The 16,460-nt window shown below is 35.5% G+C and overlaps 2 long non-coding RNA genes and 7 other non-coding genes across 9 annotated transcripts in view; 5 read left to right on the top strand and 4 right to left on the bottom strand.

The window, feature by feature from the left end:
* Positions 1 to 16,460, top strand: part of LOC139834386 (uncharacterized) — a 98,080-nt gene that overhangs the window by 5,010 nt on the left and 76,610 nt on the right. The window lies entirely within an intron of this gene.
* Positions 1 to 16,460, bottom strand: part of LOC139834388 (uncharacterized) — a 96,547-nt gene that overhangs the window by 13,160 nt on the left and 66,927 nt on the right. The window lies entirely within an intron of this gene.
* On the bottom strand, positions 7,851 to 7,938 carry TRNAS-GCU (transfer RNA serine (anticodon GCU)). The gene has a single exon. It is a non-coding gene; the product is annotated as a tRNA-Ser (tRNA).
* TRNAS-UGA (transfer RNA serine (anticodon UGA)) lies at positions 11,506 to 11,593 on the bottom strand. Its single transcript has one exon. It is a non-coding gene; the product is annotated as a tRNA-Ser (tRNA).
* Positions 12,419 to 12,489, top strand: TRNAG-GCC (transfer RNA glycine (anticodon GCC)). The gene has a single exon. It is a non-coding gene; the product is annotated as a tRNA-Gly (tRNA).
* On the bottom strand, positions 12,939 to 13,012 carry TRNAM-CAU (transfer RNA methionine (anticodon CAU)). The gene has a single exon. It is a non-coding gene; the product is annotated as a tRNA-Met (tRNA).
* On the top strand, positions 15,027 to 15,098 carry TRNAT-GGU (transfer RNA threonine (anticodon GGU)). Its single transcript has one exon. It is a non-coding gene; the product is annotated as a tRNA-Thr (tRNA).
* Positions 15,769 to 15,852, top strand: TRNAY-GUA (transfer RNA tyrosine (anticodon GUA)). The gene has a single exon. It is a non-coding gene; the product is annotated as a tRNA-Tyr (tRNA).
* Positions 16,216 to 16,289, top strand: TRNAD-GUC (transfer RNA aspartic acid (anticodon GUC)). The gene has a single exon. It is a non-coding gene; the product is annotated as a tRNA-Asp (tRNA).

Genomic DNA, 16,460 nt, shown 5'->3' with positions numbered 1-16,460 from the left:
TTACATAACAAATCCGATGGTAGGTCGCAAATTGGGGGAATTCGTGCCTACTCGGCATTTCACGAGTTATGAAAATGCAAGAAAGGATACTAAATCTCGCCGTTAACTGAATTCAGAATAGAAAGATTATGAATAAACAAAGAAATACCCAATATCTTGCTAGAACAAGATATTGGGTATTTCTTTGTTTTATTTCTTCAAAAATTCCTATATGTTAGCAGAAAAACCTTATCCATTAAGAGATGGAACTTCAAGAGCAGCTAGGTCTAGAGGGAAGTTGTGAGCATTACGTTCGTGCATTACTTCCATACCAAGATTAGCTCGGTTGATGATATCAGCCCAAGTATTAATAACGCGACCTTGACTATCAACTACAGATTGGTTGAAATTGAAACCATTTAGGTTGAAAGCCATAGTACTAATACCTAAAGCAGTGAACCAGATTCCTACTACAGGCCAAGCAGCCAAGAAGAAGTGTAAAGAACGAGAGTTGTTGAAACTAGCATATTGGAAGATTAATCGGCCAAAATAACCATGAGCAGCCACAATATTATAAGTCTCTTCCTCTTGACCAAATTTGTAACCCTCATTAGCAGATTCATTTTCAGTAGTTTCCCTGATCAAACTAGAGGTTACCAAGGAACCATGCATAGCACTAAATAGGGAGCCGCCGAATACACCAGCTACACCTAACATGTGGAATGGATGCATAAGGATGTTGTGCTCTGCCTGGAATACAATCATAAAGTTGAAAGTACCAGATATTCCTAAAGGCATACCATCAGAGAAGCTTCCTTGACCAATAGGGTAAATCAAGAAAACAGCAGTAGCAGCCGCAACAGGAGCTGAGTATGCAACAGCAATCCAAGGACGCATACCCAAACGGAAACTAAGTTCCCACTCACGACCCATATAACAAGCTACACCAAGTAAGAAGTGTAGAACAATTAGCTCATAAGGACCACCATTGTATAACCACTCATCAACAGATGCAGCTTCCCAAATTGGGTAAAAGTGCAATCCGATCGCCGCCGAAGTAGGAATAATAGCACCAGAGATAATATTGTTTCCATAAAGTAAAGAACCAGAAACAGGCTCACGAATACCATCAATATCTACTGGAGGGGCAGCGATGAAGGCGATAATAAATACAGAAGTTGCGGTCAATAAAGTAGGGATCATCAAAACACCGAACCATCCGATGTAAAGACGGTTTTCAGTGCTAGTTATCCAGTTGCAGAAGCGACCCCACAGGCTTGTACTTTCGCGTCTCTCTAAAATTGCAGTCATGGTAAGATCTTGGTTTATTCAAATTGCAAGGACTCCCAAGCACACATATTAACTATAAATAATATAGATAATAGAAGGCTTGTTATTTAACAGTATAACATAGACTATATACCAATGTCAACCAAATCAGCTCAAGGATTGGATATCCATATAGCTAAATTAACCAAACAAAAAATTTTGTAAATGAAGTGAGTCCAAGTTAAAAACTAAGATTGGTCTTTTTTATTTTCCATATGGGTTGCCCGGGACTCGAACCCGGAACTAGTCGGATGGAGTAGATAATTGGTCCTTGTTACAATAGAGAAAAACCCCTCCCCAAATCGTGCTTGCATTTTTCATTGCACACGACTTTCCCTATGTAGAAATAGCCTATTTCTATTCCAAAGAGGAAGTTCTACTAATTTTTTAGTTTTTTTTATTTTTTATTCGTAAATTAGTAAGTGGATTCGCCTCCTCTTTATTATAATAATTTATTATAATAAAAAGAACATTTCAGAATGCAAAATATGAAAGTTTTATCTTGATCATTTATCAACCCTTTTCTGTTTATTAGTTCTGTTTAATGATTAATTAAGAGGCTTCACCAGGTCGTTGATACGTATAATATCAAAATACCAAATACGCTCACTGTGTGATCCACGGAAAGAACAAAGGGTTGTTTTGGTGAACATCAAAGAAAACACTAGCTCTTCTTCGGTAAAAAATTCTTCTAAAAATGCCGAACCTAATCGTTGCATAAAAGTTCGTACCGTGCTTTTATGTTTACGAGCTAAAGTTCTAGCGCATGAAAGTCGAAGTATATACTTTAGTCGATACAAAGTCCGTTTTTTTGAAGATCCACTATGATAATGAAAAAGATTTCTACATATCCGACCAAATCGATCAAGAATATCCCAATCTGATAAATCTGTCCAAATGGGTTTACTAATAGGATGGCCCGATCCAGTACAAAATTGAGCTTTTGATAAGTATCCTATGAGGGCAGTAGCGGGAACTATGGTATCCAATTTTTGGATTAGAGTATCTATTAGAAATGAATTATCCAGCATTTGATTCTTTACTAAGAAAGGACTTTTTGGTACACTTGAAAGGTACCCCATAAAATCAAAGCAAGAGTTTGCTAATTGGTTTAGATGGATCCTTCGCGGCTGAGTCCAAAAAGAGAAACAATATTGCCACAAATTGATAAGATACCATTTCCATTTTTTGTTCAAAAAAGGAGTACCTTTTGATGCAAAAAGGGCCTTTCCTTGATATCGAACATAATGCATAAGAGGATCCATAAAAAACCATATAGTTTTCCTAAAAAAACCAGGATACATTATCCAAAAATGTTCCATCTTCTTAGAAAAGTGGATTCGTTCCAAAAAAGTTCCTGAAGCTGCTAATGGTAAGCAAGAAGATTGTTTACGAAGAAACAACAAGAAAAATTCATATTCTGATACATAAGAGTTATATAGGAATCGAAATAGTCTTTTATTTTCTTTTTTTAAAAGAAAAATAGATTTCATTGAAGTAATAAAACTATTCCAATTTGAATAATTGTTGAGAAAGAATCGCAATAAATGCAAAGATGGAACATCTTGGATACGGTATTGAAGGAGTTGAACCAAGATTTCCAAATGGATAGGATAGGGTATTTCTATATGTGATAAATAATCCAAATGCACAAATTTGTCTTCTAAAAAGGAAAATATTGAATGAATAGAGTGTAAATTCTGAAACTTGGGTATCTCTTTTTCTTTCGGGCAAGGTAATTCTCGTAGCGAGAATGGAGTTTCTACAACGATCGCAAATCCCTCAGATAGAATCTGAGAATAAAACTCAGAATAAAAACCAATTTTGTAATCCAACAATCGATCCTGGTTAGGATGATTAACCGAGTTCATCCAAAAACTCTGCTGATACATTCGAATAATTAAACGTTTCACAAGTAGTGAACTAAATTTCTTGTTATTACAACTAAATATTTCCACAGGTTCGAAATCATTTAATCCATAATCATGGGCAAATGCATAAATATACTCCTGAAAGAGTAGTGGGTAGACAAAGTATTGTTGACGAGATTTGTGTTTTTCTGAATACCCTTCGAATTTTTCCATTTGTATTTCTACTTGAATCATAGAGAAGAAGAATTTCTTGGTTTATCAAATGATGATACATAGTGCAATATGGTCAGAACAGGGTATTTTTGAATACAAACCCTGGAAAGAAAGGTAGTCTAATCCACAGATCTTTTTCCGCTCCTTTTCTACCCAATTAGTTTATGTTTGTTCTAAATTACAAAAGAGAACAGAACAAATTTTTTATTTTTGCAGGCCAATTGCTCTTTTGACTTTGGAATAGAGCCTCTTTATCAATATACTGCTTCTTTTACACATTCAATCCATAATATCCCTTATTCAATTCATAATTAATAATAATTAGGATTTCTAAAAATAAAGAAAAAAAAAGGGTCCACTCATGGGAAAACCCAACCTTTCCCCGCATCCGGCACTAATCTATTTTTAACGTCTAATTAGAGCGGGGAATCTTTCCAATTTGGAAGTTAAGCTCGTTGCTTTTTATTTTACCAGAATTGGAGCCAAGCTCTATCCATTTATTCACTAGACCCAGAAAATCGTAATTTTTATTCCATAAAAAATAGAAATTGATTTTTTTACGACATGCTATTTTTTCCATTCATTACCCTTGAGGATCAGTCGTGGTCTTCTAGACTCTACCAAGAGTCTGGACGAATTTGTTGCTCCATCCAAATGTGTAAAAGATCATAGTCGCACTTAAAAGCCGAGTACTCTACCATTGAGTTAGCAACCCAGATAAAAAAAGATCTTAGATACGATCGAAATCCAAAAATCAATGGAATTACACCGCCCGCTTCTGTCAAAACATTGAATTAGCAAGACATCAAAAGAAAGAATTTATCGACCATGAAAAACACTCAAATGCCAAAATGAACAGGTCCGGTTAAATTCCATTAAGGTTAAAAAAAGAACGACCCCAACCAACCACGATGGCAAAACGCTCCTTTTTTTAGCTATTTTTATTTTAATAAAAAAAATCTTGTATGAAAATACATGCAAGAGGAACACCCTTATCATTTGAGCGAAGTGTAGGCAGAAAAATATAAATATGCAGTAAGGTCTATTGAACAAATAGAATTTGTAGGAGGATAAAGAGACCTATCTATCTACAAATTCTATTTGTTCAATAGACCTTTGTCAATGGAAATACAATGGTAAGAAAACAAATTAGATAGAAAAAGTAAATAAAATAGGGGCTTATATTGGATTGGCACGACATAAATCCAAATAGGACTAAGAAGGAGGTAAATTATGTCTAAATAATTAGAGAACGAGGAATACTAGTGATCTTCTTCTACTTTATTTATTCATTTAGTTCTTCAATAAACTCAAAGTTCTTTCTTTTTCTTTAAAGAATTCTGCCTTCCTTAAAATATCATAAACAGTTCTTGTCGGTTGAGCACCCTTTTCAAGGAAATAGAGAATAGCTGGAACATTTAAACAAGTTTGATTCTTTATCGGATCATAAAAACCTACTTTTCGAAGATCTCTTCCTTCTCTTCGAGATCGGACATCAATTGCAACGATTCGATAGACAGCTTATTGGGATAGAGGTAGATAAATAACGCCCCCCCTAGAAACGTATAGGAGGTTTTCTCCTCATACGGCTCGAGAAAATGATTTGAATTTCTGTCTATAGTCTATAGTAATAGAAATTAGACTATGACGTGCATTAATTTCCTTACAGAAAAAACAAATTTCATTTATACTCATGACTCAAGTTGGCTAATTTTGACTGACAGACTTCAAAGACTAAATCCTTCCAAAATTTTTGAGTCGTCTCTAAACTCTTTTCTTTGTCTCATTTCGAGCGAATTTACTTTTATCCCTTATTCTGATCCAATTCTGTTGTTGAGACAATTGAAAATTGTGTTTACTTGTTCTGGAATCCTTTATCTTTGATTTGTGAAATCCTTGGGTTTAGACATTACTTCGGGAATTTCTATTCTTTTTTCTTTCAAAAGAGTAGCAACATACCCTCTTTTTCTTATTTCCTTCGATAAAGCATATCCCTCTTATATAGAAATCAAATAAGCCGGATTAATTCTGATATACTTTTAATTGAAAGAGTTTTCCCTATCTTCAAAAAGAGGACTTTCTTCTTATTTTAACCTTTCTATTTTTATATTAAGGATAGACTGACAAAGTTGGCCTAATTTATTAGTTTTCACTAACCCTAGATTCTTTCCCTTGATAAAAATAAATTCTATTCGAGCTCGAGCTCCATCGTGTACTATAATTACTTAAAAACAAACAACCCAGCGCAAATTTGGTTCGGGAGGAATAGAACAGACTATGTCGAGCCAAGAGCATTTTCATTACTATGGAAAATGATGGATAGCAAAATCCACAATTGATCATGTCCTTCAAGTCGCACGTTGCTTTCTACCACATCGTTTTAAACGAAGTTTTACCATAACAAACATTCCTCTTTTCAGTGCAAAGTGGTATAGAGAATTGATCCAATATGGATGGAATCGTGAATAGTCATTGGTTTAGTTTTGTGTATACTAATTCAAACTTGCTGTATATGGAGTAATATGGATAAAAGAAAGTAAGTTTTTATTGGGAAAGCCTCCGATCCTATTTATTTAAGCCCATATTATATCATATGAATGAAACATAGTTCGAAAAAGACGACTAAACGGGTTTGCTTAAGACTTATTTATTATTAATATTAACCACCAGACGGCTCGAGATCATCAATTTTGAAGTGAGAAGAGAAGGATCCACTCTTCCCCAATAAATAAACTATCAACCTTCAAAAAAGTTTAATTAATTTAATTACTATATTAGAATTAGATTAGCAATATATTTCTTTCCTTTAGAATTAGATTAGCAATATATTTCTTTCCTTAAGAAAAAAAAAGAACTATAGTAACTAACATAAAATACTCCAATGAAAACATTGAAAGTTTTTGATAGTTAGAGAATTCTCGTACTTCCGTACTTCTTCGCCTTGAATACAAAAAAAAGTAAGAAAAAATATGATTAAGTGAATTTAAGTGATTTATAGTAGAAGCATATCCTAAATGTGACTGATAGACACAATTTTTTCATGAAAATAAAGATATTCAATTTGATTTGACTGGACTTAAGACTTTATTATGTTTTCTGAGAAAGAAAGTGAATGCTTAGAAATGCCTCTAATCTAAGAGTTCATAAGATACCATTATTCTCTTTAATAAATTAATAAACTTTTGTCTTTTGCGGAGCACTATCAGAAACAATCTGGGACGGAAGGATTCGAACCTCCGAGTAACGGGACCAAAACCCGCTGCCTTACCACTTGGCCACGCCCCATTTCGTTTTATGCGACACTAATAAACACTATTATGTTTATTTGTTATTCGTCAATCCCATTTCAATTATATAAAAAATGAGGAATATTCTCTTGCTAGTATTCTAGACATGCAGATAATATAGAATCAAAAAATGCATTGATCATTACATGGAATTCTATTAAGATATTATATGAAAGTCGAATTTATTCCACTCACATTCGAGAGTGCGAATACAAGGAGGTATTTTGTGTTTGGGAAAGTACGAAGAAAAAAGATTTTGAATCTGCCTTCTCCTTTTTCCCTTAGAAAAATAACTCAATCAAAATCCAATTATTTACTCTACAAGAATGAAATGCTTGTTATGCCTAATATACTTAGTTTAACCTGTATCTTTTTTAATTCTGTTCTTTATCCGACTAGTTTTTTCTTTGCCAAATTGCCCGAAGCTTATGCTATTTTCAACCCCATCGTGGATGTTATGCCTGTCATACCTCTATTCTTTTTTCTATTAGCCTTTGTTTGGCAAGCTGCTGTAAGTTTTCGATGAAATGTTTAGTACTCTATCCTATCTACCAAATTGAATGGTGTTTTCATTCCAAAAAATGAAAAAAAAAATGGGTAAAAGGCGAGAACTTTTATATTTTTATATTATGAACCTTCAACTCTAAAATGCAAATTCTTCTACATTGAATGGATAGCTGCATCAATAAATTTTGATCAGCCTTTCTACCCTTCTGCACCTACGTTGAGCAGGTTTAGGTACCTACACAATACCTAACAATATTTTTTATATTGATAAGAGTGCTTATTATAAATGAATTCTTCCAATTTTTTTTCAAGAATTCATTTTTGCATTTTGAACTATAAAAATAAAAAATAAACAAAATTCATCGTAGTGGATCCATGTGGTAAGGAAAAACTGGTAATCTATTCCTTAAAAAAAAATCTTGGAGATTATGTAATGCTTACTCTCAAACTTTTTGTTTATACAGTAGTAATATTTTTTGTTTCCCTATTTATCTTTGGATTCTTATCTAATGACCCAGGACGGAATCCTGGGCGCGAGGAGTAAAAATTCCATTTTTTTTTTCATTTTTTCTTACAAATTGGATTTGGTTCGTACATTTATCTATGAGCAAATCCGGGGGTCAGAATTCCTTCCAATTTGAAAGTCCAAAATGATCCGAGGGAGCGGAAAGAGAGGGATTCGAACCCTCGGTACAATAAAATTGTACAACGGATTAGCAATCCGCCGCTTTAGTCCACTCAGCCATCTCTCCCTGTTCCAAATCAAAAGGTTTACGTGATATGATAGAGACAAGAAATAAGGATTGCAAAAACCCTTTTTTTTTCTTTCAAAAGTATATAAAAATTATATTGCCAATTCCATTTTAGTTCTATTCTTTTTTCTTAATGTTAATAAAAAAAATAAGAAAATTCTTGTTTTTTCTTTCTAAAAACCAATATCGGCCGAGAGACAATCAGATAGATTTTCTCTTTAGCGGGCATTTCCCTATAAGACTTGTTATAATAAAACAAGCAGGTTATATATAAAAAAAAGAAAAAACGCTTTTTTGTCGATTGTCAATTATTTATCAAGAAAGCAAAAAGGGTTCTTATCAAACCCAACATAAAATTGGAAAGAACCATAAAGTAAGTAGATCTGACTCCTTGAATAATGCCTCTATCCGCTATTCTGATATATAAATTCGATGTGGATCAAATTGTATAAGCGAATTTTTTTTTATTTCCTTAGACTTATACCGCGCAAGACAAGAATTTTTTTTTATTTACGATTTTATATTCTTGTTACTAGATGTTCTATAGGAATAAGAAGAAATCGCAACTCCTTTCCGCTACACATAAAAATAGATTTCGAAAGTCCTTTTTTTTTTAGAATCCTCCTTTTCTGTTCTTCCACCCATGAAATAGAGAGGGAATGAGAATATAGGGGTTACTTTTATTTTCATTTTTCCCTTAAAAGATAGGCTTTCAAATTTCAAATAGGAGTCATGGAATAATGCTGAATTGAAATGTTTATTTCTAGAGTATAAGAAAAACAAATCGAATAAAATTCATGGATTTACCACGACCCCGGTTGTGCCTCCATAGATAAAAATAAAAAATTTATATCTTCGAGACCATTGAAAAAGGGCATTGAACGAGAAACAAATCGTCCACAGATAATAAAACTATCATATGCCTTGGAAGTGACGTGAGGTGCTCGGAAATGGTTGAAGTAATTGAATAGGAGGATCACTATGACTATAGTCCTTGGTAGAGTTCCTAAAGAAGAAAATGATCTATTTGATACTATGGATGACTGGTTACGAAGGGACCGTTTCGTTTTTGTAGGATGGTCTGGCCTATTGCTCTTTCCTTGTGCTTATTTCGCTTTAGGGGGTTGGTTTACAGGGACAACTTTTGTAACTTCTTGGTATACCCATGGATTGGCTAGTTCCTATTTGGAAGGTTGTAATTTCTTAACCGCAGCAGTTTCTACCCCTGCCAATAGTTTAGCACACTCTTTGTTGCTACTATGGGGGCCGGAAGCACAAGGAGATTTTACTCGTTGGTGTCAATTAGGCGGTTTATGGACGTTTGTAGCTCTCCACGGGGCTTTTGCACTAATAGGTTTCATGTTACGCCAATTTGAACTTGCTCGGTCTGTTCAATTGCGGCCTTATAATGCAATCTCATTCTCTGGTCCAATCGCGGTTTTTGTTTCTGTATTCCTTATTTATCCACTGGGGCAATCTGGTTGGTTCTTTGCGCCGAGTTTTGGCGTAGCAGCAATATTTCGATTCATCCTTTTCTTCCAAGGATTTCATAATTGGACGTTGAACCCATTTCATATGATGGGAGTTGCCGGAGTATTAGGCGCGGCTCTGCTATGCGCTATTCATGGAGCGACCGTAGAAAACACTCTATTTGAGGACGGTGATGGTGCAAATACCTTCCGCGCTTTTAACCCAACTCAAGCTGAAGAAACTTATTCAATGGTCACGGCTAACCGCTTTTGGTCCCAAATCTTTGGTGTTGCTTTTTCCAATAAACGTTGGTTACATTTCTTTATGCTATTTGTACCCGTCACCGGTTTATGGATGAGTGCTATTGGCGTAGTAGGCCTGGCTCTGAACTTACGTGCCTATGACTTTGTTTCCCAGGAAATCCGTGCAGCGGAAGATCCTGAATTTGAGACTTTCTACACCAAAAATATTCTTTTAAACGAGGGTATTCGTGCGTGGATGGCAGCTCAGGATCAGCCTCATGAAAATCTTATATTCCCTGAGGAGGTTCTACCACGTGGAAACGCTCTTTAATGGAACTTTCGTTTTAGCTGGTCGTGACCAAGAAACCACCGGCTTTGCTTGGTGGGCTGGGAATGCCAGACTTATCAATTTGTCCGGTAAGCTACTTGGAGCTCACGTAGCTCATGCCGGATTAATCGTATTCTGGGCCGGAGCAATGAACCTATTTGAAGTGGCTCATTTCGTACCAGAAAAGCCCATGTATGAACAAGGCTTAATTTTACTTCCACACTTAGCTACTCTAGGTTGGGGAGTAGGACCAGGGGGAGAAGTTCTAGATACTTTTCCGTACTTTGTATCTGGAGTACTTCACCTAATTTCCTCCGCAGTCTTAGGCTTCGGTGGCATTTATCACGCGCTTCTGGGCCCTGAGACTCTTGAGGAATCTTTTCCATTTTTTGGTTATGTATGGAAAGATAGAAATAAAATGACTACAATTTTGGGTATTCACTTAATTTTGTTAGGTCTAGGTTCTTTTCTTTTAGTACTTAAGGCTCTTTATTTTGGCGGTGTATATGATACCTGGGCCCCTGGGGGGGGAGATGTAAGAAAGATTACCAATTTGACTCTTAGCCCCAGTGTTATATTTGGTTATTTACTAAAATCTCCTTTTGGGGGAGAAGGGTGGATTGTTAGTGTGGATGATTTAGAAGATATAATTGGTGGACATGTATGGTTGGGTTTCATTTGTGTATTTGGCGGAATTTGGCATATCTTAACCAAACCCTTTGCATGGGCTCGCCGTGCATTTGTATGGTCTGGAGAAGCTTACTTGTCTTATAGTTTAGCTGCTTTATCTGTCTTTGGTTTTATCGCTTGTTGTTTTGTATGGTTCAATAATACGGCTTATCCGAGTGAGTTTTATGGACCCACCGGGCCAGAAGCTTCTCAAGCTCAGGCATTTACTTTTCTAGTTAGAGATCAGCGTCTTGGAGCTAATGTGGGATCTGCTCAAGGACCCACAGGTTTAGGTAAATATCTAATGCGTTCCCCAACTGGGGAGGTTATCTTTGGAGGGGAAACTATGCGTTTTTGGGACCTTCGCGCTCCATGGTTAGAACCTCTAAGGGGCCCCAATGGTTTGGACTTGAATAGGTTGAAAAAAGATATACAACCTTGGCAAGAACGACGTTCAGCAGAATATATGACCCACGCCCCTTTAGGCTCTTTAAATTCTGTGGGTGGCGTAGCTACCGAGATCAATGCAGTTAATTATGTCTCTCCTAGAAGTTGGTTATCAACTTCTCATTTTGTTCTAGGATTCTTCTTTTTTGTGGGCCATTTGTGGCATGCAGGAAGAGCCCGAGCTGCTGCAGCAGGTTTTGAAAAGGGAATCGATCGTGATTTGGAACCTGTTCTTTACATGAATCCTCTTAACTAAGATTTTCTTATTTATACCTGTTCTAATGTTTTATTTTTTTCTGTTCTGGCTCGGTTATTCCATCTAGCCGAGCCATTCATTCCTTTTTATGAAAGAAAGATAAGGGACAGAATAAAGATAAAAAATTCAAGAAACAAGCATATTCAATAAGCAAAAGGAGAGAGAGGGATTCGAACCCTCGATAGTTCCTAGAACTATACCGGTTTTCAAGACCGGAGCTATCAACCACTCAGCCATCTCTCCACAGCCTAATCCCTATTTTACTCGTACAAGTAGAACATAGCCATATAAAAAGATCTACTAACCCCTAGAAAGATCTCAGATGCAAGTCCCTTTTCGACATATCTCTGTATACTGTATACACAGATACATGATCCGCTATACCAGCTTGTGAAATAAAGACTAAATCCCCTCTCCTCACCCCCATATGCAAATAAAAAAAGCGGTTAAGTAAAAAAAAAAGTTTTAATTAAAGAGAAGAATCAATGGATTCATGATTAAACCCCTCCTACTTCTTGTATTTTTTTACAATTTTGGTTAAGTGAGGGATCAAATATGTAGTCAACTTTATTTGATGGTAGTTTGGAGGATTAGAAATATGACTATTGCTTTCCAATTAGCTGTTTTTGCATTAATTGCGACTTCCTCAGTCTTAGTAATTAGTGTACCCCTTGTATTTGCTTCTCCTGATGGTTGGTCAAATAATAAAAACGTTGTATTTTCCGGTACATCATTATGGATTGGACTAGTCTTTCTCGTAGCTATTCTAAATTCTCTCATTTCTTAAATTTGTTTAGTATTTAGTAGCCCGATACAAAATAAATAAAAAGGCCATTTCTTGAAAAAAAAATTTCGAATAGTGAGACGCATTAAAATTAAAACGCAATTTGCATTCTGAATTGCTAGTTCTTCTCTTTCAGTATTACGAAATTCCAGTCCCATTAGAATATTCATTGACAGACAATAAAAATAAGGAAAACTCTAATATAATAGAAAATGAAACGAAACGGTCGACCCAGACATAGACGGTCGACCCAAGTGGATATACGCTATAAAATATATAGCGTAGCGAGCGTAGTTCAATGGTAAAACATCTCCTTGCCAAGGAGAAGATACGGGTTCGATTCCCGCCGCTCGCCCACTTAATTTAGTAAAGTACTATGATAAAAAGTTTAGTTTAGTTGACTGTTTAACTACTTATATTAAATTAAGTATTAATTAGAATTAGGTGCTAGTCTAGTACCGTATCCCTTACTATTCTTACCCTTCTTTTGCATCCCACTCAAAAAAGGGGGCGCTACAGAGCCGGAAAGGGCTACCTAAATCAGGTATTTACTAAGACAAACAAATCGGGTATTCACTAAGACAAACAACTGGCAAACTGCTTTTAAAGAGGAGGACTGCGCCTTTACTTTCATTTCATTTTTCTTTTCCGCAAGGTCGGGAGGGGTCCTGCATGTTCTTCTTGTGGAGGTAAGTGCCTTCGCAAACTGCTCAATTTTGCCCTCTAGGGCCGGGAACTCGTGAATAAAAGTTGGCCCAAAGAAAGAGAATAGTCCTTTTATTTTTATATAGACTGCTAAGTTAAGTGCGGAGACGGGAATCGAACCCGTGACCTCAAGGTTATGAGCCTCGTGAGCTACCAAACTGCTCTACTCCGCTCTGGAGTACCAAAAACTGGTGGACAAAAAAGGTTGAATACAGGCCTTTACCATGTCTAGACAAAAGGAATACTCCTTTTATAGAGAATGGAGCGGGTAGCGGGAATCGAACCCGCATCGTTAGCTTGGAAGGCTAGGGGTTATAGTCGACGTTGATTTATTATTTTTAACGTCTCTAATTCAAAACCGAACATGAAATTTTTATTTCATTCGGCTCCTTTATGGATATTCCCACCACTTAACATCTATGTCAGCTTTTCTATTTGAATGGAACCAAAAGCTCTCTGCTTTCTAGATGATCCTTATAGAATAGGAGATAGAAATTCTATCTAAATCCATCTAATCTACTTATCTTCGTTCCCTAATTTCATTCAAGGGATCCTGAGGAAAAGAATTGAGTTTCCACCGAGCTGGAACAATATGCTGATGGTTCTAGTAAACCAAAACTATCGTTTTTTAGCTATTTGGCTTCCTTATTCCTTTTTTAACAAAAGAAGATTTAGTTACGATTGGAAATAAACTTTTTTGTATCTTCAGCCATAGATCCTTTACTCATATTTTAAAAATTGGAATACTTAAAATCCAATGCAAAATTATGCTTCGCGACTCTGTACTCATAATCCAATTTGTATTTTGGATGCAATTTCCATTAGTCTTTGGATACAAATCGCGAGAATGTATATTCTTCCTCAATATGCTATTGAGAGGAAAAGGATTAAATCCTTTATAAGAACTAAAGTTTTCATCGGAATAGAAAAAACTTAAGGATGCCTTAAGTATATCATTTCAAATTCAGTTATTAATAGAACGAATCACACTTTTACCACTAAACTATACCCGCTACATGTAGATTATGATATAAACAGTACCCTTTGTCAAGCATATCCAAAGGTTAATGACACTGAGCCGTTGGTATTTCTACTTGGATCGCTGGCCTTTACTTTAGGATTTAGATAGCCCCTCCCCTCTGGTATATAAAATACTTACATCTTTTCTTACCATGCCAATAGCTTCTGAATCAAATGTATGTATTTCAATTAGGATCCTATTCTACGGTTACGACTACAATGATCATTATTTACTTTGCGAGGACGTAAGTGCGCGAGACTGCTGTACTGAATAGTTTTATTATTCCTCCAATATACATACACCAGGGGATATAGGAGGTAACACTGTCCCTATAAATTCCTTTTTTCCTTTCCTTTTTTGTTCAATTCTAAACAAAAAAATTATGGAGGATGTTTCCCCCCCCCCCGCTTATCATTAAGTCCGAGCCGTAGAGAAAGTCTATAGCTTGATAGAAGTAAGAAACAAAGAGTCATCAGTTAAAGAAAAAACAGACAGGACCGACGGATTTACCTGATGTAAAGAAGATCCTAAAAGTATCCGGTTAGTCGATTCTCTTCATTTATCACTTTCCTCTCTCTCCTTTTTTCCACTAACTCAATTCTAGTTTATTGGATTCTTGTTTAAAAGAATCAAAATAGAACTAAGAACACATAAAAAAGAGCATAGAAGATCAAGACCATTACCAAATGTTCCCCCCAAGACTCATATTGGGTATCTATTCCCTTTCTTTTCCCGTTAGGATCGGAAATCTTAGAAATCTTATATTTTGCATATCCATATACCATGGAATTCTTAGGGTTCCAGAATATGCTTATTTTACTAGTCTTCGGAAACGGAAAACCCTGAACCAAGAAGATTTAGGTATGTAGGGTATGGTTTTTTTATTGTGTCCACTCTTTCTTCACGTATTTTATTATATAAAAATAAAATATTTATATAAAATAAAAATAAAAAAACCTCTACTTTAGTTTTGAGTTTTGTGCAATTTGTGCAAGTTATAAGCAAGATTTTGGGCTCTCAAGATTTTGAACCTTGTCATGACTAAACTTCTATATATCGATATATAGATATATAATCTCTACATCTCTATGTATACATATATTATGTACATTATGCAGTAGATCCATAATGGGAAATCAAATGGCTAAATTTTTTTTTAATAAAAAGCCCTTTTAACTCAGTGGTAGAGTAATGCCATGGTAAGGCATAAGTCATCGGTTCAAATCCGATAAAGGGCTTTTAAAATTAGTGGTAGAGTAATGCCGTGCTAAGACGTAAGTCCTCGGTTCGAATCTGATAGAATACTTTATCTACTAAAATTCATTCACTTTTTTCTTTGTTTTTGAAACTTTCTCCATTTTTTATAGAATTTTATGACTTAGTGCGGGATGCATTCATTTTGGGTCTGAACACTAAATAAAGCAAAAAAAAAAAAAAAAGAAATTGTACTCTTTTTCATCTTAGATCAATCAAATAACTACCTGTACTGAACTAATACTAATATAGATATAGAATCCCTCCTATTTCATAATCCATTCTTATTCTATAACCCTTTAATTTAAATAAATTTCCCTAAAAAGTAGGGGATGGTCCATGAATTAATCTAACCATCAACTAAAAAAAACATAACGGAAAAGTAGGAAAAACTCTTTGCTTTGGATCTAGTTATACTTTGCGAGTATATTGACAATTCCAAAAAACTGCTCATACTATGATTATAGTATAATCACAGTATAATCACGAGCGGTTGTATATGGCCTTATCGTCTAGTGATGCCCCTATCGTCTAGTGGTTCAGGACATCTCTCTTTCAAGGAGGCAGCGGGGATTCGACTTCCCCTGGGGGTAGGGAGTATTTTGAAAGGAGATTAATCATAGATTATCAAAAATCCTAGAATAAATTCTTCCTGGGTCGATGCCCGAGCGGTTAATGGGGACGGACTGTAAATTCGTTGACGATATGTCTACGCTGGTTCAAATCCAGCTCGGCCCAAAAATTTAGGACTTCGTGAATATGAACTAAATCCTTTTGATTTTCTTCCATTCCATAAAATAAAATGTCAGATCTCTGATCTATAGAAATAAAAGATAAAGAAAAAAGGGAGAAATTGGATTTCTAACCCATATCTCTCTCATTCCTTTCTTACAAACAAAATAGTTTTTCTTATTGAAGGGTGAATTATTATCCATTTTTAGTGAGAAAAAATCACGACATACTAGATTATGTCACTCTCACTATAACCACCTGATAATATGTGGGTGTGTAGTATATGATTCGTCTATTTCTTAGAGTAGGACAGACGAATCGAATCTTCTTATGGTTCTATTTAAGAATAGGTATGCCATACACCCCGCGGGGATTGTAGTTCAATTGGTCAGAGCACCGCCCTGTCAAGGCGGAAGCTGCGGGTTCGAGCCCCGTCAGTCCCGAACTAGGGTTCAATGAATGGAGAAATTCATATTTCCTTTTTATTTAAGACCTCTTTTGCCCATCTCAGTTCTACTGCTTATTTGGATGTCTATGTGACCCATAGAAAGTTGGTCATATAATACATACATACAATTATGTATGTATAACTATAAGAAAAAGGAGGGGGAATT

This window comes from Lolium perenne, unplaced genomic scaffold (genome assembly GCF_019359855.2).
Source record: "Lolium perenne isolate Kyuss_39 unplaced genomic scaffold, Kyuss_2.0 unplaced48, whole genome shotgun sequence".
NCBI lineage: Eukaryota > Viridiplantae > Streptophyta > Magnoliopsida > Poales > Poaceae > Lolium > Lolium perenne.
Note: the sequence above shows the minus strand (reverse complement) of the source record. Positions and strands in the feature narration are given on the sequence as shown.